Source organism: Camelus dromedarius, chromosome 13 (genome assembly GCF_036321535.1).
Source record: "Camelus dromedarius isolate mCamDro1 chromosome 13, mCamDro1.pat, whole genome shotgun sequence".
NCBI classification, from domain to species: Eukaryota; Metazoa; Chordata; class Mammalia; order Artiodactyla; family Camelidae; genus Camelus; species Camelus dromedarius.
The window spans coordinates 38,159,289-38,185,766 of NC_087448.1; the positions used below are offsets into that span (position 1 = coordinate 38,159,289).

Sequence of the window (26,478 nt, forward strand, 5' to 3'; positions counted from 1 at the left end):
TGTCATCAGAAAGTGACCCTCAGGAAAGGTACTTCTGGTTTTGCTTCTGATATTCTACAGACAGAAGGGTCGGGACGGGCGAGAGTAGGTATGTCTGTCCCTTTGAGACCCACCCCGTCATTCATTTATTCATAACACGCTCACTTCTGAGTGTCTAGGGGAGAGAGGGTGGAGTCACATTAGTAAGCAAAATGTATTTGCTTCTTGTGAGCTTAGCATTGTCAGAAGTTGACTTAGCCTAGAATGTTCTAGGAATATAGGAACAAATTGTGGAAGTTGGAGAGAGGGAAGGCTTCCTTGGGAAACAGTCAAAATGAGCCTGGAGACAAGTGGGAAGTAGGAGCAAGTCAGGGGGCCCCTGAGGTCACTGGGGACCTGTGTACTGAGGTGAGGCTGGGCGAGCAGTGTCTGGGGTGGGGCTAGAATTCCACCAGGGAGCCTCTGAAGGGTTTGAAGTGGGGGTGGTGTAATCAAATTTGTGATTTGGGAAGACTGCCGTGGCTCTGTGTGTGTGTGTGTGTGTGTGTATAGCAGGGAAGAGGGGAAGGGTGCCACCAACGGGGAGGTCATTAGAAGACCATTCACAGGCTGGGAGAGGGGCATCGGGAATGCTTGGGGACGGCAGGGGTAGTGTGGATGCCGGATTTCCTTATGGGGAGGGCTTGTTAGTGGGGCGACCCTAGAGGCGACTTTTGGCTGGAAGAAAACAGATGGAGGCTGCCAGGTGGACTTTCCTCTTCTCACCTTCCCTGCCTTGTGTGATGATCTTAGCTCAGCCAACTTTTGGAAAAGAAGAGCTAAGTTCCAGGATAGCCCAGGACTTTCTTGAGCTCGTTCGAGTGAGATCTGATAGGATTTAGGTTTGTGTTCAGATCTGCATGTTCACTTAGCTAGAAACGTCCCGTCATTTCGATTTCTATAGGGGTTTTTATTCTTGATAAAGATTGCTTTCTTGGTGAGAGGAAATTTAATACAGCTGTTGGCTTTCTCAAAAAAAATCATATCTTTTAAGAACTTTAATATTCAAAACAATAGGAATATATAAAAATGTTAAAGTAAGGCTTTGGTGTAGTTTCTTTGCTTTCTGAGCTAATGCAGAGTTAGAGCCTTTGCATTACTTAAGAGCACATACTTGTCAGTATTTAAAGAGCTGTTAGTGAGCACCCCAGGCCCCACCGCTCAAAACATCATTAAAGTTTGCTCTGAAATAGTGAGGTCATAAAGGTCTTATTTGCAGAAACCAAACAGTTGGTTTATAATACGCAGCATAGCTCCATTTATAAAATAATAATAGGTTCAAAATTAAGAAAGTGGAGGATAATTGATTTTTTTTTAAAGCTGAAACATAAACTTTCTTGTGCTAATGTTGCAACTGGAAATTTTGAAAAGAAAAATCCTACTGTAATATCATCTACGTGGAATACATATATGACTTTCACGTTTGAAAAGTAACTGCGAGGTGGTTTTTGAAGTCAGGAGCACTCCAGCTCAGATACTGGCAGTGAGGGTTGCTGGTTTTTAATGGAAGGGCCTAAATTTGCCTTCTTAGCTTTTTTTTTTTTTTTATTTTTTTTGTAGTGAAAAGGTTGAGTAGTGCTTTGCCAGCATGATTTTGGGGCAATTTGAGGGCAGATGTCGTGTACCAGCAGTGAGATATTTCCATGCATTTTATTTTCCGGACATCACCAGGGCACATGTGGGGTTTGTGCCTGCAGGCTGGAATGCTGCTAGACTCCCTGAACCATCACCATTATGTCCTGGAGCTGCTCCGGTCGGTGAATGATTTTCTGTGGCTTGGAGGAAATGTGGTCTGATGCAGATGAGCAGATGTGCAGTTAAAGTGCTATTACTTGAAATAAGAGTAACCTAGAAACATGGCTCTAACAATACAGGATGAGGGAGAATTGGCTGAGCTGCTTGCAGTGGGGAGTATTCTCAGGTGACTCCCTCACCGTGATTCTTGCCAATATCCGCCCCAGCCCTGCACGGTAGTCCTGCCGAAGCAAGCATGCTCTTTGCTCAGAAACGCACTAAATTTCCTTGTGCCTCTGTTTGTTGGCTTGTTTTTTGAAAGCACGTCTTGCCCTTTGCTTAAATGCCATCCATGCTAGTCACTTCTTACATTCATTCTACTGGACTTCGTCCATACATAGCTGCTGAATGGATGAACAGAATGTAGTATCTCCATGTAGTGGAACATTATTCAGACGTAAGAGTGACAAAAAAAGAAAAAACAAATAAAGAGGAAAATGAAAAAGGCCACCTGTTCTGGGAACTCCTCCCTGACTGTTCAACCCACCCTTTTCCCTTTGAAACCCAATCACTTATGCTCCGCTGTACTCTTTTTGATAGTACTTACTACCTTCTAATAAACTTTGTTTTCAAAAAAAAAAAAAAGAGAGAGAGAGAGAGAGAGAGAGAGATGCTGATACCACTTCAAAATGGACAAGCCTTGAGAACAACATTTTAAGTGAAAGGAAGCAGACACAAACGGCCACATATTGCTGATTTCAGTGATCTGAAATGCCCAGAAATAGCACATGCAGAGGCAGAGAGCAGGTGATGGTTAGAAGGGGCTGGGTGGAGGGGGATTAGGGAGTGACTGTTAGTGACAGGAGGTTTCTTCTGGGGTGATGAAGTGTTCAGGAAATAGATGGTGGTGAGGGCTGCACAACTGTGAGTGTGCAGAAGACTGCTGAGCTCTGTCTCTGGGAGTGCCTGTTGTTGGGGGCAGCTTTATTTTGTTCTCAACCTGCAATGAGAAGAGTCATCTGCTGCTGTGGCCGTTCTACTCCCGTGAGTGGTGAGGGTCAGAGACTTTGTAGAGTCATGTTTCTTTATTGCCCCTTGCTGAGTGTAGGCAAAAAAGGTTTAAGCCTGAGAAAGTGCTCCATCTGCAGAAATGTCTTTTAGTTTTGCATGGTGTAAAAATCTTGAGAGCTTTTTAATCGTTGAGGACAGCCTGTGGGGGGAAACAGCCTGTGAAGCCTGGGTGAGACTGGGAAGAGCCGCGCTTCCCTCCCAGACACGGGTGGGGACTTCACCCCCGTTCAGGCAGTGAAGGGCCCAGACCCGTGAGCGGAGTTGACACTCGTGAATATTTACGTGTATCCGCTGCTTCATCTTGGATATTAATTTCAAGCTGAGTCAGTTTGTGGCGGCAGCCTCATCGTACATCAGGAATTTATAGTATCTGCTCTTTGAGGTGAAGACCTGACAGACTTGACTATTTAACAGTCTCCCTTGAATTGATATCTCAGATTCCTTTGTCAAAAGCAAAACAGCAGAAATACAGACGTCCTTTAATGCCAATGTGACCTGGAACGGCTTTAGTCTCTGTGCCTCAGTGGCCTTATCTGCGGGTGGGGAAGATGATAACAGTGCTTCCCTCAGAGGGGCTGGTGAGGGGAGAGTGAGAAGCACAAATGGAGGACTTACACGAGATGCTTATGAATGACCGAATTTAGTGCTCTCAGCCTGGTCAGGCCTCAGGAGCAGAAATGTCAGAACAGAGCAGTCCTAGCGGGAGCTCGATCCGTGTTGGCAGGTGTTATGATCAGTATCACCTCTGTGGGTTATCAGGTAGTTTTAAGACTTGGTAATATGAATTCATGAATAATGTTAGAAGACTAGACATCTCAGATCCAGTTTACATTGTTCTCAAGATTTCCTCTGATAAATGGATGTTTTCTCCCCATCTTAAATCTGAGATGAGTCTCTAAAAAGTTCTGTATTCCTCCATCTTTTTGCTTTAATTCTCCATTTCTTAAAAAACAAAGTTTTTAAATGGAGTTAATGGGGACTGAACTGAGGGCCTCATGCTTGCTAAGCACATACTCTCCCAAATGAGGTATAATCTCCCAAATGATTTTTTTTTTTAATTTACTTTCTTAGTATTCAGAGGTTAGAGGCCTCTAATTCTTTTTCTGGAGACTTGTCCATGAACCTGTAAATCTATAATTAATGGACAAAACTTGGTTTATTAAAAACATCAATAGAATATTCTGCAATCCATCCAAAAGGAAATGCTCATTGAATTAAAATGTTTCTCCTTTAAGGTGATTTCTCCTTTTTGGTCTAGCTTAATTTATTAACAGCCATCCTCATCATCATAATGACCAAACTCGCTCTGAGTGGACACCTACTTAAGACTAAAATGCTTTCCTCACGTTTTACTTCATAGCAGGTGTTTGAGGGTAGGTATCAGTGTCTCCTTTTTTGCAGCTGAGGGATTGAGAGATGGAGCAGCTTGTCCCAAATCACACGCAGCTGGCGGTGGCTAGCTCGGTGCTGGAACCCAGGCTGCACAGGATGCATTCTTAATTGCTCCTCTAATCAGCCTCCAATTGAGTGGTTACCCGAACTCCTGTGACTCCATAAATGGCCGATTTTAGTGATCTCAGCCTTATGAGGCCTTCAAAGGAGAGACACAAGTGAGAATGTGAGACAGAGTGGCATAAATTAAAATTGTACATTTTCACAAATGTTTAATTCTCAGGTAATTACAAAAAAAGTTAATTTTTTTATTTTAGTGCTCTGTAAGCACTAAAAACAAAACATTAAAAACAATTATAGTGCCAAAGAGAAGTGGGCTTTGAAAGTCCAACCAGTGTTAATGATGTTACTTGTTTTTCTCTAGTGGCCCTTATTGACAGAAATACTTACAAAGACTGAATTCGTTTTATGTAGTCTTAATATGGAAGAAAAGATTGTCAGTGAATATTGTAAGTAAAATCTTTACTCTTTTCTTTCCTGATGGTGAATATGTAAGTTGTTTTCATGGCTTAGGTACATTTCCTTATTTGTGAAATTTGAGTAATATCGTTTAACTTGTCTGACTGTGAGAGTTAGACGCCTTGTATACAAAGAACCCAAGAGGTGCTTAATAAAAATGTGCTGTCAGAATGACAGATATTTTAGAAGGATCAACTCAGAATACTAAAGAGTGTCGCTTATTTCTGATGCATATTCAATATGTATATATATATGATATATTTGAATATGATTTAAAGTAACAAGGATTCATTTTTTTTTTTAGTGTAGTATGAAGTTTTAATGAAATCTGTATCATTCTAGTGAGACAGGGACTAGTTAAATTGCCTTAATCAGACGACCTTGAATATTATTTACACAGAATATGTATTGTTACAACTCAGAATTCATGTTGCCGTGTAACCATCCGCTCGGACATTTAAATTCGTGGGATTCTGACCAGATTCATGAAGTTTAGTAAAATCCACATTGATCATTTTCAGGGAATAAGCTTCTCTCTTTTGTGATTAAACAAAATTTTGATTTTTTTTCCTGCATTCTTAACAGGTTTAAAATATCAAAACATTGATTTAACACGTCACTTTTTTAATAGAGAGAATAAAGCTCATGCTGTTTTATTATGTAAATAAATGTTTTTGTATTTCATCAAACTTGTATGATATCCTGGCTCTTTGAGAATTATTTTGCAAGATACTTAGATAACCTACTGTTGGAAAAATACAAAAGTGACTTTTATGAATATAGGCCTAGTACAGATCTGTTGGTTTATGATGAGGCCTAGGAGAGCTTTGCTGCCAATTGCAGAAGGACAGAACCCATGTCTCAGTTTCCCCTCCTGTAAAATGAAGTGGCTGGACTGGATTCTTTCCTCTTCTAAGATGAGTTTCCATGAACCTATGTCTTTTGTTTATATTCAGGAGTATTAGCAATATCAGATTAAATACTGAATACCCCTCCCTTCCCCCGAAGCAAAGTGCAGTATGTGCTACATAAGCTTTTAGTTATCTGATTCTCTTTTCTGATCCTGCAGGCAATTTTTGTGTTGCATCTTTCCCGGCAACCTGGAAGGTCATTTTAGCCATAGGTGGCGCTGTTGCACCTTCTTACAGTCTTAATTTTCCTGTTTGTAAAAGAAGGCTTAAACAACGTTATTTTATTTTAATTCCTTTGCTTAATGCTTCAGAATAGCATAATGTCCATTATGTCTGTCTACCTGGAAAAATTATTCTGCTTGTATTTTAGTTTTATTCTGTCATCTCGCTATGAACATTTCAGACTTGCTGTGTAAACAATGGCAAAATCGGTCTTTTCTTCCAGTGTTAGAAGCCAGTGAGCCGGGATTTTATAAAACAGCTAGGAGCGGCCTCTGGAGCACCTTAAAGCTGAAAAGTGTATTGAGTTCCCTGAGTATTGACTCCGCCGCTGTGTGTTAATTGGTGGTAGGAGATTTGGTACATATACGAAGGGGTGTAGTTTTTTGACTTGGGTTTGCGTGCACATGCTGCCACTGAGCCACGTGAGCCTGAGTCAGTTCATTTTGAGTTTTTCCCTCGTCTGTGAGATGGGGACATTCGTATCTGCTTTGTAGAATTGTGAGAATTAGAAATTATGTAAAGTGTTTACCACAGTGGGTATGTCAAGAGGGCTCATAAACTTTAGCTGCTGTTTTGTGTGAAGCCATCATTTGACAGTCTTTGGCAATTACTAAGAAACAGGAAAATAAGAAAAGCTGGTTTTATGCTGAAAGATATTTGAGGAGGTTCCATAGTTCCTATACCCATAATTAAGCATCAACAGAGTCAGGACCGTAACACAGTCACCCTGAACCAACGTTAAGCCACAGAATTCTTTGTTACTTCATATATTTTGGGGCTTAAGGGGATCCAATACTTATACACATGTTGTCTCCAGCAGCCAACTGAGAGATGACACAAAAGAGTAGGCAGGCGATAAATGTCTTATTTGTTACTGATGAAGCCACGTTCTCCATGAACTTCAGGGCTGTGGGAAAATGCGTGTCATGATACTGTGTCCCAGAATAAGAGACTCACCCTGTCCCATGTAGCTCTGTGCCACAGCGAGCCTTGAGAGGACCTGCCCGTTCATGCACAAGGCTGTCCTGCCATGGAGCTGAGCATCCCAAGTGCTTCCCAATGGTGATCAACACTGGATGGATAGGAAGGGTTTCAAATGCCCTGCTTGTCTCCCCGGACTCACACCTCACTCTGTTAGTGTGACGAGGGATAGCTGTGGGCCAGGGGCAAGGGGTGTGAATGGAGAAGCACTCTCCATGGCCCAGAGGAGTGGTTAGGAGGCATTCCCTCCCTAGGTTTAAACAGGTGGTGGGATGGAAGAGAAGGGTGCTCCCCAAGAGTTTATAAAGGAGAAATAAGGATTTTCTTTGGGACTTAGACTAGCCATGAAACACAGAAGATGATTAGAAGGGAGACTTGTAAATCACTTTGATATTAAGTTGACATTTGTTGAACACCCAAAATGTGCTACATTCTTTTCTGAGAGTTTTACAGAAATGAATCCTTCAATCTTCTCAACAAGTGAGTAAGGAAGGTTTGATCATTATCCCAGTTTTACAGTGTGGAAATTGAGGCACACAGAGGGTAAGTAAGTTGGCCAAAATCACAGAACTAGTAAGTGGCAGAGCTGGTATTTAAACCCTGGCTGTCTGGTTTGAGGCTCCCAGAGATGGGCTTTGGGTGTTTAGCGTTATCTGCATCCCTGAATCTCTGTACCTCTGTACATCAGTTAGCCCAGAAAGGACAGGGAAAGGAGAGTTACACAGATGCTCATAGTCGTGTCTCGGCCACTGTCCACAGAGAGTGCACCGTGATTGGCGTTATTTGTTTTCCAGGCAGTAGATCAGTTCTTATAACAGAAATTTAGTCCATTGAGTTAATCTATAAACCCTTCCTGCTCTGTTTCTGTCCATGCTTGCCATGTGACTGCCTCCCTGTGATTGGGCTGTGGAGGAGAAAATGTACTCATTGTTGAACTCTGATATTTCAGTCTGGTTCATAGTTTCACGTCTTCTGTAACATTAATAAGTTAAGTTTCTGGTTTTCTTTCAGCAGTGTGTCATGAGTTTGGTTAATGTGAAACAAGTCCATGGGAGCCCAGGGGTGCTGACGGTATAATTTCTGAGCACGTTGTGGCACTTCTACCCGTGCAGACCTGGCGGGAGTATGTCCGCCTTCCTCACTGATTTCCCCCAACAGCAGGGTCCTCTCCCACCCCCGGATGTGAGGCTGGGAGCTCTCTGAGTAGGCCAGTCAGAGGCCAAGTCCACCAATCAGAAAATGATGAAGTACCTGGAAGTGGTTTTAATAGAAGAAAAGGGCTTCCAGGTAGTCCGATGGACTGTTCGAGTCCGTTTGGTGAAAAGCTGTCCAGTGTCTGTGGTTGAGGTGCTTCTTTGCTGTTGAAAAGTCTGGATTAGATGAAGGGATTTTAAAAAGCAGAAAGGAGTGATTTCAGGTGGTACGTCCACACCGGGGAGAAGTGATGGATGACCACCTGTGTGAGGCATAGACAGAGTCTTACAAACTTCGTAAAATAACTTTAAAAGCTCTTCCATCTGAGTGCACTTCATATGGGGTCCAGTTCATCACTGGTCACCCTGAGAAGGCAAATAATTGATGATGGCAGAAAGGACACGGAGGCATCAAAAAGGTCTCAGTCATTTTCCCTTTTTAAAGGATGTGGCACAGTGTAATATATTTGAGCTGGTTTTTCACTGAACAATTTTTAGTGTTTTCTGGGACTCCCCAGTGCCCCAAGGTTCCATGCAGCTGGGTGTCCCCTCAGAGCAGCTCTGTCAGCGCTTGCCCTTGGCTGACGTGGTGTCACGGGTAGCAGGACGGTCAGCGTCCCCGGATCTTCCGAGCTCCGTCTCCTCATCCGCAGTGCCGGGTTTCTCATCCGTGTCTACTTAGGGTTGTTGAGAATCACACGTGATGGTTCAGGTGTGATTTGTGATTGTCTCTGTGATTGGCATATAGTCAATATTTGATAGAAACACTTGTTTTTTTAGTATAATTGTAGCACATAGATTGCAGTGCTTTTTAGTCTGCTTTTTTTTTTTATAACTTTATTCTTATTTTTAAATATGCACTTATTTTTATTTATTTTTTTAGAGGTACTGGGGACTGAAGCCAGGACATTGTGCATGCTTAGCAGGTGCTCAACAACTGAGTAATACACACCCTCCTTTTCTGCACGTGAAAATAAATATTGCAATACACAAAACAGCTCTTAAACACTATCATGGGACCTAGTCTCTGTATAGACAGTTGAACACATATGCTTTTTCAATAAGAATAAATGTTGTTGAGACATACATTTCTGAATCTGTTAATGTGCTTAAAAACGATCATAGATAGTGATAAACACGAATCTTTGATCCAGTACTTCTTAGGGTCTGTTTTGCCATCAAGGGAAATTACATTCTACAGAGAAGGCTAATTGGATCTCTTTGATATTTGGATGGTTTAGCAGATGATCAAGTCTTTCAAAAGCTGACAGTTTTGTATTTTAAACTAACTACAAAGTTATCTTCTAGAAGTTCTAAGTACTAAGCTTGTGAAGTGCCCAGTAATCCAGGGGTATGTGTCTGTGTCTGTGTGAACGTATGTGTGTGTGATTTCAGGAAGGTAGAAATAAGTTCCATATAGACTTCTGATATATTTCTCCTCTAGTTTAAGCTGTAGGTATATATTTACACAAGTAAATTGATATTCTTTTGTCATTTGGTATATTGGGTATAAGAGGTTCTCATACTTGTTTCAGAAGTGTTGGGGAGCATGAGCTTAGAAAATGGGAGGAGAAAGAGGCCGGGAGTCACTTCACACTTTGTGCAGGATATGAGAAACAGTAACTTTTCTTTTCTCTTTTCTTCTAAAGCAAACTGGCACTGAATTGTAACCTACTATTATCCAGAATTGCTTTTCTGATCAGATACAAGTGCCTCAGATTTTTCAAGGCAACATGAATGATGAAATGTGTTTTAGCAGTTATCATTAAAAGTAGTTTTATTTTTCAAGTAAAAGGCTATATCCTGTTCTTCCAGCGGTACAAGAAATTCTCATTGATCTATGTACATGATCTATGTGCTTAGTTTCTTTGTTTTTGTTTTTTATTTTTTTAAGTGCTTGTTTCATTGTGGTGTGAATGAATGTTTAAAATTTCTGGTTTTGATCTTTAGAACATGCTGATTTATCAGAACTGTTAAAAACCTGATTGTTCTTTGGTCCTTGTTTGTTGGGGCACCCTATTGATTTCTGTTGTCTGTTAAAGCGGGAAATGCTTCCTCTAGCCTGCAGATCATTAAGTGAATGGTTTGCAGTGTGCCTTTAAAATTATTTGAATGCATTGAGCATATTTGACCAGTGAATTCTGAATTAACTCATTGTATTGACTTTGCTTTGGTTCTGTTGCTTTTGCTCCTCTCCACAAGAATTTGAATTCTCTGTTGCATTTTGTATACGTGTTCTTAACAGGGGAAGAAATTTTGCATTTTTTACAGAGGTGGCTTTTCCTATCCCCTCTGAATGCCTTCTATAATTGATACAATAATAATCTGTTATTGCAGTGCATAATTATTTCATAAACTATTTTTTGGCATAATCAGAAACAATGACAAAGAATGATAATAAAAAATATGAAAACCTTCCTTCCTTTGAAGAATAGAAATCAGGTGGTCAGGCTCACGCATGCTTTGTGCCTGACACACTTACTCTCATGTCATTGTGTATCATGATTCGGAGATGAAGTTGCTTCAGGTTTATAGATTTTTGTTTTAACATTTGTGTTGAATTCTTTCTCCAGGCTGATGTTTCCTGTTGGTTTTGTGGAAAGAGTAGAAGGGAAACAAATCCTTTGTTTTGTTTTCAGGAGGCCTGAATTGATGAGAAAATGGTTGAGGGTGGGCTGAGGAAAAGAGTGACACTCCCTCTTCTCCCGGCTGAAATTGATAAACAAAGAAATCAATTAAGTGTATCGGTATTTGACCAATAGAAGTTAGCGAGCCCAAACTGGCTAGATATGCCCAATGGAAATTACTGAATTCACCTGCAGAATTATGTGCTTTACCAAGTAGAAGCAGCTTAGAGCAATCAGAAAAATCAGTAATATGATGAGATATAAAAGGAATATTATATCTTTTATTTCTGAAACTTTTTTATGGTAAGTTGTGTAGAGCTAAAATTAAGTTTCAAGCACCAGGAGTTAAGAGTGTGGGTAGTTCTGTAGGATCGTTATTCACGGATGTGCCTAGACCCTGCTAGAGTGGCTTAAGATGGCAGGAAAAGACCCAGAGGCAGGATTTGTCATCCTAGGGTGTCCTCCATAATGGTTCCATGTGGGAGCCCATGATTGGGTTAACAAGTTGTAACACACCCCAGCCGCCTGTGAATTTTAAGAAGAAAAATATATCCTTAGAAACTGCTTTGCAAGCAAGTGCCTGTGCATCCTCACTCCAGTCTCCTCGCATAAAAAGCAGAGACAATGCTTTGCTTGCATAGTTGAGCTTTTAGATAGCACTCTGCTGGTTGCAAAGCAAGGACCGAGGCCCTCAGCTATAAACGCTGAGCTTGTGTGCTGTTAGATAGTCTATGATCCACAGAACAAGGACCTGGCTGGTCTGGTGGTCTGCTTTGTAATTCACATGTCTAAAAATGTACTTTGTTCCCCTCACCCCATGACTTCCCTAAAGATACACTAATCCTTTGTACTCATTGTGTATTCTACAATCTCTGCTTCATACTGTCTTTCCCGAAGTTCCTATTACTATCACACAACTGTTAATGAATTTTTCCTTTGATTATACACAATAAATAAGGGTGCAATTGAGAGGCTCGTGGAGTTGGCTCCCTACTCCCTCTCGATTTCTTGACTTTTTCCACAGAGTCTTGAATAATCATTCCATGTCGGTAAGACTTCTGCCAGCCAACCCACAGTTCCAGGTAAGAAGGATGCAGGTTTATCTCTCCTACCCGATGGAGAGAGAGGAGAGGATTGGGATATGCTCCCACATGGTCCCTTCCTGTCCCACGGGCACTGCAGTTCACCTGCAGCCTTCTGGCCTCTGCTCAGAGGGCCTCTGTCCCAGGACTGACTGCAGCCTTTTCTTCCCTGGTCAACATTTCCTGTGCCTTTCAGAAGTTGGTCTCTTCTCTGCAATTCAACCCTGGCAGATGTGATGGTGGTCAGCGTGCTGGTGGGCAGTCCTTTGTGGACTCCCAGGAGACATGCTGATTCTCCTGAGTCTCTCAATCGGGGTTACAGAACAGTTGAGCACCGAAGGAAGCCCATTCACGTGAGGTCAACAGAGCATTTCATCACTTTAATTTTATTTTTAAATTTTCAGTGGAGAAATTATTTGTAGCAAACTGTTCCAGATATTCGGCCGCCTGCTTTCCTCGCCCCCATTTCCTTGTTGGCTCTGGTGCTTGTTTTACAAACCAGGTTTCTTCTCTGGTCATTTGTAGCAGCTGGGCTTGCCGAATCCTTGATCTGCATTTGAAGCAGAATGCTTCTTCTTGATGTGAAACTGATTTTCCTATTTCTGAATATTTCGTGTACACTCAGCAACTGTTTCAAGTGAAATGCTCTTGTCCAATTTCGGTTAACTCATATTTGCTGATCTCCTACTTTCATGCTGAGGGCAGTTTCTTCTTCCTCTAATAAAAGTTAGCAATTTGCATTTACTAGGGAAGGTACTGGCCCGAGGTGCTTTTTTTCTTACCAGTTTTAATACAATTCACCCATTTAAATATACAGTCGTTTTTACTCTATTCCCAGAATTGTGCATCCCAATTAATCTTAGAATATTTTCATTCCCCCAACAGGAAGCCCCGTATGCATAAGCAGTCATTCCCGTCTTCCCCATCCTCCCCCAGCCCCAAGGAGCCACTCTTCTCTCTCTGTGGATTTGCCTGTGCTGGAAATTTCATGTAAATCGAGTCACTTCATGTAAGTGGAACCATCTATTGTGACTGACTTCTTTCACACTGAGTAACGTTATCAACGTTTGTCCACGTTGTGGCCTGGGTCAGTACTCTATGCTTTGCTATTGCTGAATAATATTCCACTGTATGGCTGGGTCCCACTGTTTACCCATTCATTAGGTGATAGGCATTTGGGTTGTTTCTGCTTTTTGGCTGTGATGAGTAGTGTCGCCGTGAACATTCCTGTAGGAGTTTTTATGTGAACATTTGTTTTCAGTTCTCTTACGTTTGTGCCCAGACAGCAGAATTGCTGGGTCATTCAGAAACCAAATGTTCAATTCTCTGAGGACCTGCCAGGCTGTTTTCCAAAGTGGCCATGTTGTGTTACGTCCTCACCAGCAAGGGCTGCGTGCTCCGCTTCCTCTGTGTCCTTATTAGTGCTTGTTACTCTTCTTTTTTATTATAACCTATTGTTGTGAGTGTGAAGCGGTTTCTCCTAGTGGTTTTGACTTGATTTCCCTTACAGATAATGATATTGAACATCGTTTCATTGTGCTTATTGGCCATTTGTATATTTTCCTTGAAAAATACATTTTCAGATCCTTTATTTAACTTTTAATTGAGTTGCCTTTTTATTGTTGAATTGTAGGGTTTTGTTTTTTTTTTTTTCTCTTTTGGAGATACAAATTCCTAATCAGATAAATGATTTGAAAAAATTTTCTCCTGTGTGTTGTTTTTTCACTTTCTGGATAGTGCCCTTTGAAGCAAAGTTTTAAATTTTGATGAAATCCAATTTATCTCTGTTTTCTTTCTTCCTTGTGCTTTTGGGGTATTATTTAAAATCTGAGGTATTTTATTTAAAATTTTATATATAAAATAACTTAATTCGTAGGACCGTTCTAGGAGATGGGTGCGGTTGTTGTCCCCAGTGTATGGATAGGAGACTGAGATGCAGAAAATTTCTCTGAAATATCAGTGTCACAGCTACCCAGTGCTGGGGGAGTTCAGACACTCATGTTTGTCCCAAGCATCTGTGATCCTCACCACCATGCTCCACTACTGCCTGGAATCGTTAATGAAAACGTCTTTCCTTTTTTGATTTCTTGTTAGTTTGATTTCTCATTGGGAACCTCATCTCCTCATTTTCCTTTCGGATATCAGTGTAGATTTATTTTAGGTCTCATGTAGGCAGAAGCATTTCTATCAGTTAACTTCTTTATTACTCACTCTCCAGTGATGATTGTTGCTAGTTGACCTAATCAAGTCATGCTTAAGTCTTTCCTTCTCATGACACTAAAAACAGTCATGACTTACAGAATGCTCAAAGAAGAAAGTACTTGATTGACTTTATTTTGCTAACCGATCAAACCAATCAAATAAAAACCCGGTGTTGACACAGATTATAAGCCCTCCAGACTAGGGTCACTGTCTTCCTTGTGTTTCATTTATTTGGTCACAGTGTCTGGATAGTGCCTTGCTTTCCAGCAGTTTTGTGAGGATACGGTGCTCGTGAATCATTGTAAGGACAGAATTTTGACAACAGACTGTGTTGTTCATTTCACAAGGGAAAAGATAATATAGAAATACTGCTCAGATCTATTTTAAAATTAAGCTTGGAATTTTGAGAAGAATTCAAGAAACCATACAAAGATTTTTCAATAATTTTAGATCTATCTTAGACACATTATGGTTACATAGCAGAGTAACTTATCAAGTAGATTTGACAAGAGGAGTGTATTATTGATTTTTTGTTTTAGTTGAAATATTCTACCTGGGATAAAGTAATCAGTGCCTATAAATGAACAAATATGTTGTATTTCTATGCAACATGGGAGCAGACTTCATATGTTTCTATATAATATATATGACTGTGTGTTTTAATCTGTCTGTCAGTGTTTTTATAGTTTTTCAGCAATGTTGTAACATTAGAATTCTAAGAAATTCACTCCCGATACTACTGCAGTTTGTACTGTGTATCCTGTCTTATGTATGGGATTCCACTGTCCCCTCAGTGAGGAATTTCCTCTCCTATTGAGTTAGAAGCAGATTTAAAGGAACTGTGATTTCTAGGCCTTTGCTCTCCATGTGTTTGCACTTGGGTGTCAATCACAATTTTCCCTTTCTTGAGTTTTCATTGTTCAATTAGAATTTTTGAAAATAACTATTAATATGTTTCACCGGTCTCCCTAGAAACTTGATGTTTTTGTGCTTTTCAATTTTCAATTTATGAAAATTGTAAATGCACACTTGTTTTTAAGTAGTCCTTTTTCACTAGATATTTGTCTACCTCTTTATAGTTAAAATAATTTTATTCCCAATGAATGAATCGGTGTGCATGTTTTAAAAGATACCTTCCTTTTTAATTTTCTTATTCTAACAGGTATATTCATTGTACAGAATTTAGAAAATAAGGATAAACCCAGTAATAACTAAAACATGGCCTCAAATCTCACCTGGAGATACAGTTGTAAGGTTTGAAATTGAGAATTACAAGTCCTCTCATGTTGTTCTTCTTTTTCAAGTACGTTTTGGTTACTGAGTCCCTCGAATTCCCATATGAATAGTAGCAGCAGCTAGTCAGTTACTGCAGAGGAGCCCGCTGGGATTGTGATCGAGACCACGTTGAGTATACAGATCGCTCTGGGGAGCACTCCCATCCCAAGAGCGCTGTCATCTGATCCAGGAATGTGCGTGGTGTGTCTGTCCAGGTATTTAGGTCTTCTTTAATTTTTTTCAACAATGCGTAGAGTTTACATAGTATTATTTTACCTTATTTTCTGCCTTTATACTGAGTACAAGTGTGCAAGGTACCAGGATCAGAATTGTATTATAGCCCAGCCACTTGCTGCCACCATGGACGCTGCACTCTTGCTTTGCCCTGTGTAAAATCTTGCACAAAATAGGACCTAAGTAACTCTCTCTTGAATGAATGATTATATGATTGCTGGATGATGCTGGTGAGTCCTTGTGATGATGTCTTTTTCCCAGAATTTCCCCTCTTCTTAACTATGCCCTTTCTCTTCCTTTCCTCCAGCCTGGGTTTCAGCCTGACTGTGGCATTGATTTTCCCTGCCTGTGGAATCTTCCTTTCACTAGTTCACGATAATGTTACATGTGGGCTGTGGAAACTTGCTAGATGTCAAGAAAGAGCCAATCCACTGCATGCTAGTATTTTTAGTCTGTGGTATTATATTATCGATTGAAATTAAATCAGGCTGACCCCCTGAGCCCTCCCCTGATCTCTTTTCTCCTTCCTACGGGTGATACTGCTCTGGTTGCTGTCTGTGCCCTTCCCCCAGACTTGGTTTTGGAGTTGAGTAAGTCACTATCAGTGGAGCTCTCTCTTTAAAAGATGAAGAGAACATTTGCTCCTTCTCCCTGGTTGGGGACTTGGATGAGATGAGGTAACAGATAAAGAATGGAGCCCCACCTCATTCTGACCTCCGCTCTTTCCGTTCCTTTCTCCAGGGGAAAAGAGTACAATTCAAAAATATAAAGATTGTGAGCTAATGAGATAGACAAGAAAACCGAACATTTGTTAAATATCCTTTCAGGCCGGAAACAAATGTATTATACACACAAAAAGCACACAAAGCACGGTAGTACTGTGGTTACAAACGTGGGTCCGAGTTCGAGTCCTGCTCTGGAGTGACCAGTCCTGTGAGATGGAGAACTGGTAGGTCGGCTTAGCCTCTCCCGGACTTGTTTTCTGTCCTGCAGAGACGGGGCTCGCTAGGCGTCCCTCCGCCGTAGAGGTGCTGTGGGGTGTAAATGACGCGCGTGGGCAGCCCGAGCACAGCTGCTCGTTCCTCGTAAGTGCAGGATAGCATAGCTTTTGTGGTTACGGCTTTATGACCGTTCCGTGTAGACTCTTAGTGCTCCGAAGGGATGCCTTGTGGTTTGGAGATGGGATTCTCACTTCTGTAAATACCCAAGGATTGTGTTATTGGGCCCTGCTGATTTGAATCTATTTTTTAGAAAGTACATATTGTAGATATATTTTTCAAACATGCATGCTTTTTTTCTTTTATTATTTATAATTCTTCCCTCTCATCTCTTGTTGTGACTTTTCATGGAATCCAGGAAACAGTCCTAAGCTACCTGCCTCTTCACACTTCTCCGTGGTGGTTTTCTTCCCTGACTAGAAGAGGGTTTTGCATAGGAAATTTTCTTTGTTCCCCATTTCTTGGAGTCTCTCTGTCTTCCCAACTCTCACCTGTCCATCTGTCCATTTCTCAACCCACTGATTCTTCTGATTTGTTCCAAAAAGCATTTCAGGCAGCTTACAGAAGAACAGATACCAAATAAACAGGTGAGAAAATGGGGCCAAGTTCAGACAGTGAGGCTAGGATGTGAGCCTGTGTGAGAGTTGCAGGCGTGAGACACACGCCTCAGCCCTGTGACTTATAAGATCGACAGCAACAGTGTGCCTGAGGCTCCCAGCAGACACAGGGAAACAGGGTTTGTGGGAGATGCTCACTGGCTGTGAAATAAATAAGTGGCTTAGGAGAGGCCCAGCCTTTCCAGCTACTAAGGTTTAGGAGAATATTTTGAGTGTCTTCCAAAATCAGAGTATTGCATCTTTTCATTTTTCAGAGTTCTATGTATAGTTGGTTACATTCTATACATGGAAATTTCTCCAAAACTGCTTCCCACGTGAGTCCCATGGCTCGGGAATGGAGTGGTTCTGCTCATTGACGGGTGTTGGCCAGAAACAGAAAATGACAGCCTCAAAGGAGCCTGGGATTTGTCAGTTATGTTTTGTCAGTGCTGTAGATTTCAGAAAACGCTTTCACCATTTCTCTCCATCTGAGGCCGCAGCGTGCTCTCTTAGCAGCATCAGGAGCTCAGGGCCACGGGATGGTGGGGGCTGACTGCACTGCCGTCAAGACAGCTAAGGTAGTCACTACATGCGTGGTGCTTTCACGTAGTGCATTTCATGTTCTTTAATAGGTTTCAACAGGGAGTTAATTGAGTTAATTAACATTTAATAAATATGATGCTTTGTTGAAAAGACAGTTATAGGCAGAATATAAGTTGTGAACACTTTAAAAACGGTTTCATTACTGAAATTTCAGTAGGGAAGATTTAGTTTATCTTATTTACACCTCTCTTTAAAAGTAACAAAGAAACAAGACAGAAAAAGCAGAGGATGATTTCTGTTCTTCCTCTCGGCTTGCAGGTGCCCTCACCTCCAGTGGCACCCATCCAGTCACCAGCACTGACACTGGCCGTGCTCAGAACTGCCTCAGCCCTGAAGACACAACTGACAAATAGAAAGGGGCTACTCCCTGTGACAGCAGGTGCTCTCACTTTGTGGGTCCTTATGTAACTGCGTGGTGTTATTCAGGATCACCCGTTCTACACTGTGTGATGCTGCTGCCATGTCTCCTAGTTATTTCTGTAAATACTCGTGTATTTTTTTCAATGTGTGGTACTAGACATATAAAAATGCTTTTTTCAGATGAAAAATAATGTGTATTTAATATAATAAGTCTGAAAAAAGTGACAAAAGGGTCTATCCTGGTCCCACTACTCAGAGATAATAATTAACACTTTAACATCTATTTTCTGTTCTTTTCATCAGTGTGTATTACGTCTGTCATAAAAACCAGCGAACACTCTGTGCCTGTTTACTGTGTGGAGACCTCCATTTTCCATTCGGCTTATTACACGTTTTTCTACAGTATTCTATCTCCCCTGGCATGATTTTTAATGACCAGTATAGCATTCTGTCTTGTGGAGGCATCGTCCATTTTACTTCAGACTTAAATAAACTTTTAAATTCCAGGTACATTTAACTGAAATACTGAAAAGAGAACTGTGGTGGTACCAAAAGGTCCCTACATCCCTTCCCCTTTTTTTCCTGAGAGTAAAAACTGCTGGCAATGTGGTGTATATATTTCATGACCTTTATGCCTATGTCATATATATATACACATACATACATACATGTATATGAGAAATCTATGTATATGTGTGTGTATATATGCTTTATTGAAAAATAAGGCCATATTATATGTTTTGTGCAGCTCGGTTTATTCACTGAGGTGTATATCATAGACGTCCTCCCTCTCCAGACTCACCCGGTCCTTTTAGATAGAGTAGAGGGGTCTCCTGATGTGCAGTAGATTTGGTCTCTTGTGTAAGGACACCTTTGGTGGGAGAGTACTGTGGACAAGGCCTTGAACCACGCCAAAACGCCGGCCCCTTAGTGCCCACAGCTCGCCTTGATTTACCGCATCATTGTCTTGATGGTGGATACTTAAGTTTTCTCCATTTTCCACTGTCAGAAAGGGCGTTTGACTGGCATCCTTCTTGTACAAACATTCCTGTGATCTTGTATGAGTATTCCTTTAGTTAAGGTTTCTGGAAATTTAGTCCCTGGATGTGACAATTACATACATCACACGCTCCTTTCAAGTGACTAGAAATTCCTTCTTCCAGGAATGAAAAGATGTAGAATAACATGTAACCAATTCTCTATTGCTGGATATGATTTCATTTCAGCTTTTCTTCCCACCATTGTAAACAGTGCTGTGTAAATGCTCTGATGAGTACATCTTTTTGAACTGATTTTTTTTCTAAACGAAACGATTCCTAAAATGGTGTTCAGTCGGTGTGTACACACGTTTTTCAGAGTTTACATATCCATTGACACGTCATCCTCCAAAAAGTTCACTCACAGTTTGTTCTCTCAAAGATGGACACTACCTAGAATATCTTTTAAAAATATTTGCCAAAATGATGAGCAAAAGTGCTTTTTCATTGTTTTAGTTTGCACTTGATGACCAGTGAAGTATTGAGCATTTTTCACTCATTAGCCATCTGACTTTTAAAAAGTGAATGATCCCTTTTGTCCTTTGCACACATTTAAGTGAGGGAGCTTCTTGTTGCTTTGTGACAGCTCTTTGTATGTTATGAACATTAACCCCTTGTCTTCATCAACATGTATCACAGAGCTTTATCTTGTCATTTCTTGCCTTTCATTTTGTTCAGTAGGTTTATTTTTGTTGTGGCCCAAAATAATCTTAAGACAGTAAATGTCTTCTTTTTGGGTTTTATCTTTGATATTATTCTTAGAAATACTTTCTTATAATGGTATATATCTCCTCTGTAGGATTTTTTAATCTCTAAGATGGAGATGATAAAAGTACTTGTTATAGTGAGGAGAAGTTGAATTACTATGAGCAAAGAGTTGAATTTGCTGTTATTAGTACCTTCTAATATTTACATCACTATCTGTAATTTTTCTTGTGGTCATTATGACTGGAATAGAATTTGTTTTTTCCATGTGATTCTCTGATTGTCCCAAGACAATTATTGAATTCATACTTTGCTCTTTGATTTGAAATCCTACCTGTAAAACATACTTATGTACACCAGAGTCTCTTTTTGAGCTCATGGTTTATTTCTGTCAATCTTACTTTCTTACTCCAGCGCTATATCTTACATATTGTAAAAATTTATTTAATATCTGACAGTGCGATTTTTTTTGATTCTTTTTTCCATCCCTAATTTTCTTGTCTAGTATTATGACTTTATTATTCCTGAAGAGTTCCAAAATATTGTGTTCAAGTTAAAAAAAAAAAAACAGATAACAGTTGTCATGGGATTTTTTAGTAAGTTTTGAATTATCTTTAGGAGAACGTACATCTTTACAAAACTGCTTTCCTCCATACAATATGTTGATGTCTCTTCATTCACACTTCTTACTTTACCCCTCAGTACAGTCCTGTGTTTCTCCATGTACAACATAGGCATTGTTTTTGAGTTTATTCCAGATTATTGTTGATGTTTTTGTTAATTTTGTAAGTGAGAATTTTTGCTATTGTATTTTTTAACTGTTCAAACTGACACCTAGGAAGGCAGATTCGGTTTGTAAATACTCACTTTGTTACTTGTCATTTAAAATTGTAAGTATTAAGTACTTGTTACAGAATCCTTTCTTTTCTGTTTTTAAAAATTTGTTTCCAAGATTCTCAAAATGGTCATAGCTAAGTAGTATAGGTGGGGAGACAGATGGAGAGAGGTAGTGTGGCTCATGTACAAACTGTGAGCATTTTCATGGCTGCCTTTAGGCTGGAGAAGCCGCAGAAGGGCCCAGGTTAGACCGGGGGTGGCTTCGTATGCACTTGAAAGCCAGCTTTCCTGCCTGTATGGAGAAGCCTGGTGAGTGAGGCAGGTAGATGATCAAGGTCGAATGGAGGTTATTGGCTGCACAGAGTGCTGTGTCTGAGAACTGGAGACCATCGCCATGGGAAATGCTTGGTGCCAGGAACAATGCAGGGGAGCTGGGAAGCCTGTCTGTTAAGGATTTTCCAGCCCTGGGAGTGGGAAGAGCAGACTCTGCATTCAGATCTGAGTTTCAATTCATCCTCTTTAGTTTACTGGTCCTCTGACTTTTGTCAAGTTATATACCCGTTTTCAATTCCTGTTTTCTTCTCTCTCAAAATAGGAGAATTACGGCCTGCTGCTAGAGTGTTTGATCAGGGTAAAGAATTTGTGTCTATAAGATGCCATGTACAGTCACAATCTCAGTGAGAAATGGGCTGTCGCCTCTTCTTCTGCAACTCAGTGCTTGACAAGACATGGGGGAAAGCCAGTCCCTAATTTGTGTGTGATGCAAGTAGGAACAAAATTAATGTCTTGCCTTTCCCTTGCAGTATTCTTACTCCTTTGCTTCATTTACTTCTTTACTCCTTTCCTTTCCCCTTTCCCATCCTCCACCAAAAGAGCCTGAGACTCTCTCAGAACATTAGATTCAAGTTACTTTAAAGGTTGGCTCACCCTCATGAAATGACAGTAACATAAAAAAAATCTGTACACATCCCAGAATACATTGTATTTGATTTACACACACACACATGCGCACACAAACACACACAATCAGGCTACCTCCCACTTGCAGAGGGAGAAGGAACACTTTTTCTCAGTTTTCATTCACTGAGCGTGAGAACAAAGTCTCTTATTCAGACTTTCACCAGCCTTCGTGCATGGTGTTTTTAATTGGATTTCTGCTTTTTGGCCATAGATATAGTCTCCTAATAGAAGAGAGAAAGTGAAGACATAGACATTCTGCTGAGATATTAGTGTCATCATATTTGAGTTGGAAAGGGTTTAAGACAGCATAGAGTCGTAACTTTTTATGGGTGAGAATCCATGATGGTGTAACTTGGACAAGAACCTGGGTCTTCTGCCATCGTGCCCACGTGGGTGAAGAGGCAACTGGGTGGGGGATGGCAGGGATCCTTCTTGCTTGAGTCCATGGTCTTTCTAGTTTTCATTGCTCAGCTGCCTTTAGTTTATGTCCATGAGGCCTTTAATGGGAAGGTCACTCTGTCCTGATAGATTGAGTTTCTTATCAGAAAAAAGCTCTGGACCCACTCATATTTCCCAGAGTTTTCTGCTGACCTGCTGACACTTTATATAAATGAGACCTAAGAAACTACTGAATATAAAATCCTTATTGTTATCATTTGCCCTCGAGTTCCATAGGAATGGGGTGCTGTCTCAGGCTGTCTAAAGCTAGATCTGAACAAAGATAGGGTGATAGGCTGTGCTGCTGGACCTCCACACTCGAAGGGGATTTCCACCTTAGTTTTTAGAATCAGGCAGATGAGTTCAAATCTTGCCTTTACCAGTAATTATCTTTGCGACTTGGGGGAGAAACTGTACTTTTTTGTGTTCAATTTTCTTTGTTTGTAAATAAGTTCAGTATTTATTTTAAGGTTTCTGTTTTAGAATTGAATGAGCTAATTCCCTCATTTATACCTAAAATAGTGATCGAGTGGTTCTATGCTGGTGCCTTGGAGGTTGATTACTATGGGACTCGGCAGTGAGAATGGGGGTGGGGGACCCCTGAATAATAGAGCTTATATTCCAGGATATGCTTGTAAAAGACTGGATGTGCAGTTGATTTTTAGTAAATATCCACTCCTTTCCTAATATGCATTGATTGTGTATATATCTTTATACTAATATAGAACAATTTTTATTGCAATTTAAATAACTCTGTAGTATTTACAATATGTAGCTATAAAAAAGTACGTGAAATAAAATGATTTGACTTTTATTTTCTTTTCAATAAGCAAAACAAAATAAAATAGAAAAGAAAAAAAGTTTTGAAGGAGTAGAAATAATTTTATTTCCGTGGAATCAATTTCGTATAATAGGTTTTTTGGTCGTGTTGTTAAACAGCATACAAAATTGATAGGTTGTGACATACTGGAAATGGGGAAACAGTGGAGACATACTACCTCTAATGCAGTCATTTTGTTACCAAGTCCAAACTCGTTCTGCTTGCTGCATGACAGGCCAATAAATCGGGAGATGAGCTTTTGGAGTAAGGAATAGTGACTTTATTTGAAAAGCTGGCAGACTCAGAAGATGGCATACTGATATCCAGGAGAACTCTTTTCCCCAAGTCAGAATTCCGTCTCCTTTTATACTAAAAAGCTGTGGGGGTGTGGTTGGTTGTTGCAAACTTCTTGCTGTACGAATTGTTTGTCCTTGGAATCCTTTGTTCTTGCAGCTGTCCGTGTGGGTCAAATCATGGTGCCCCTGTATAACCTCCAAAAAAACCCAAAGTTTATTCTTTATTTTGCAACTTGCCATCTCTACATAAGTGTAGAAGAGCTAACATCCTTAAAGATCAGAGCCCGGAGAATAGGCTCTCCTGGATATTTCAGGCTAAAGGCAACTTTCTTTTACAAAAGGTGCAGAGATAGCAAGTCTTAGCCTAGAAAACAGGGTACAGTTTTAAAGCCAATCGAACACATCTAACATGGAGTCAAATTTGTTCTTTTCTATTACAATTTCTTTTTCCACCTCACAAATAATTTTAGTAAGAAACGAGCAATTTTTTTATTTTTGCTTCTTAATAATGGATAAGTGGGCCAACTACAGTTTTGTGAGCAGGGATGCTGTGCGTGCCTTGGGGTCACAGCAAACTCTTGTTGGGGGTGGTCGAACCTGCAACATGTCTGATGCCTCGTGAGTGTTGGTGAGGGTCCCCCTAACCAGGGGCTCTGTTCAGGAACCACCATGTGGGCATTGACCTCTGGAAACCTCTTTTTCAGCTGCAGGAAATTTTTTCAGATGCTGTGATGGAAAAATCACTCCAGCTGGGGATAATCAGGGAATAAAGGAAGGGGAAAAGGGCTTGGAGTAGAGTAGAAGAGAAGGACAGAAGATCAGGGAGCCTGGGGGCTTGGGAGCGGGGCCTCGGGAGAGAGAGGAGCAGAGGTGGGGAGGGGTCCGGCTCTGGAACCAGCTCCTGCACCTTTCCCCGCACCCAAGCCACACAGCTTTTAATTGGGTCCAAGACTCTCTCCTGTCTGGATGTCACCCTGGGCAGAACCTTGAGAATCGAAGGTAAGGGGTGGGCAGCACTCACCTAGGGGTTCACTGAGGACTTTGGTCAAGTCCACAGTGCCTTTTCTAGTCATGTGCCTTCACCTGTTCTTTATCTCAGAATCTGGGAAGCAGGAGCAAGGAACTCAAGGAGAGATCCATGAAGACATCTGACTGTGTTAAGAGACGACAGTCACAGCCACACGGGGAGCGAGGACACTTGCAGCAAAGTAAAACGACTTCACAACTATTGCATCAGAACTGCAGGTGTGAGAGAGCCTAAGCCTGTTTCAGAGTGCAGGGGACAAGAGGAAAGTAATGGTAAAATTAACACTGACAATTGAAATTTTGTTAAATAGCCTGCTACTATTAATTGTATCACTTGAATGTATGCAGGTGTATTTCTATGAGCATTTATAGGTTCACACAACCCCACCAGCCCCTCTTGCTCCCATCGGGGATGGGCTTTCTCAAGCACAGTGCCCCTCCTGCTTGGGTGGGCCACGCTGCTGGTCCTCGCCTGGGGCCGGGCTGCTGCAGGGCACTGAGTCCCCGAGGCACGGCCTGGGAGAAATGACAGGAACATCTCTGCTCTTGACTGGGGGCCTCCTTTTCCCCCTGCAGTGTAAGAATGCAGGTGACTCAGAAGCATGCATCCAAGCCGTCCTTCCGTGTCATCACCATCTAGAAGCGGTGCCTGAATCTTCTGAATTTCTCCAGAATGTGGTTCACAATCACCTTCGACAAGTGAGTGTGTCCTCTTACAAGTGGAGGAATTGCTGCCGTTTTCCTGGAACTTACTCCCCACTAGTCCATCTGATTTTTCTGTGCTAGGATTCAGTATGGCATGCTAAAAATTCTGCAGTCAGATCTTGAAACCATAATGAAGAGGATTATTTATTTTATTTCTTTATATGATAGAATTTTACTTCAAAATTCAGAGTTTTCTGTTCTTGGAGGAATTTTTTCGGGGGTTGGAGAATCAACTTTGCTTTTATCATCTATGTGACCTGTTGCTATATGCCTCTCACCTGTCTTCTGTCACTTGTGAGGCGGTTCCATTTGTGACCCTGTCCGGGTTGTTCATGTTATAACATAAAGTCTGTAAAAGTACAGTCCCTTTTACTCCGAAGACATTCCACAAATACTACTTAAATCTGGGTGTGGTTTAAGAAGACAGAATCATTAGAACATGTATTTGCAGGTTGCTAGTGCAAAATCCCCAAATCAATAGTCTAGCTCAACATCTAAAATCTTTCTAATCTACCTTTGATTTGTATGGTTAAGTGAAGAAGTTTGCTAAGAACTCAAGACCAGGTTTAGAATACAGGCTGGTGTAGCTCAGCAGGTCCTCCCATGCTGATGCTCTGCCAGAGGGCAGGGCCGAGGGAAGAGGGCGTGTCTTGCCCTCCCTGAGCTGACAGTTTCATGGCAAAGACCTTCACCAGGTGAAGAAATTGGAGTTACTTCTTAGAACAGTGGGTTTGAAAAGAGTCCTAAAAGCGCGGGAGTGACACAATCCCATTTGTCTCAAGTATGGGAGAGTGGCTGTGGGGCCACTTTGGAGACCCGTGATTCCAGGTGGGCAGTGTTGGTGGCTTCCACTTGAGCGGTGGGACGGTCAGTGGGTAAAAGTGAACAGATTGAAGGCATGTTTAGATGGTAAAAAGGAAAGGACGAATGCTGTCTGTGAAGGTAGGATGGAGTAAGGCCCAGGTATCTGGGTGGATTAATGAGGTAAATGATGGTCCTGCTGTGCTCTGAGGAGGGAAAGCTGCAGAGGGAGTTCTGGGGGAAAACTGATGAGTTCAGCTGTGGGTAAAGTGAAAGGCTGTTAGATGTGTGGTCTGGGAGCTCTGGTGAGAGCCAGTAGTGAGTAGGGGAAGGGGAGAGAGACCTTCAAATCATTTTGTCTTGTGAACATACAAATAAGTATGAGTAATGACACACTTAACACCTCTATATTCTGGATTAAAACCCAGTAACATTTTGCTATATTGACTGCAGAGGTTTTTAATGATTTTTTAATAGAAATAAAATAAATAGAAACAAAATAGTGGAGTTAATGAACATCTTAGGGTTGATGTGTGTCCTATGTATTTTGATATCTCGTCTGTTTATAACCATAATCTACAAAAAGTTAGCTTGCTTAGCATAAGTGTTAAACAGAGGGACGTAACACACACTGTTGGGGGTAGAAGCTGATCTTCTTGGGCAAATTATGTAGCCTCTCTGTGCCTTAGTTGCATCTTCTGTGACTGCCCCCGGGCCCCTCATCACAGCTGATTTCCTAGACTAGATGTTGGGAGGGAGGCTGCTGAAGGGAGTAAGAAGTGGTAACTGCTTGGGATACTGAAGACAGACACAAAAACAGATTAAATCGAGAAAC

General features: G+C 41.1%; 1 long non-coding RNA gene across 1 annotated transcript in view; it reads left to right on the forward strand.

Annotated features, from left to right (window-relative positions):
- LOC116151473 (uncharacterized) overlaps positions 1-26,478 on the forward strand; it is a 119,209-nt gene that overhangs the window by 66,036 nt on the left and 26,695 nt on the right. Inside the window, exons 2-3 of the long non-coding RNA XR_010383598.1 lie at positions 24,211-24,410; positions 24,714-24,836. This is a non-coding gene — a long non-coding RNA (uncharacterized LOC116151473). The remainder of the gene's footprint in view (positions 1-24,210; positions 24,411-24,713; positions 24,837-26,478) is intronic.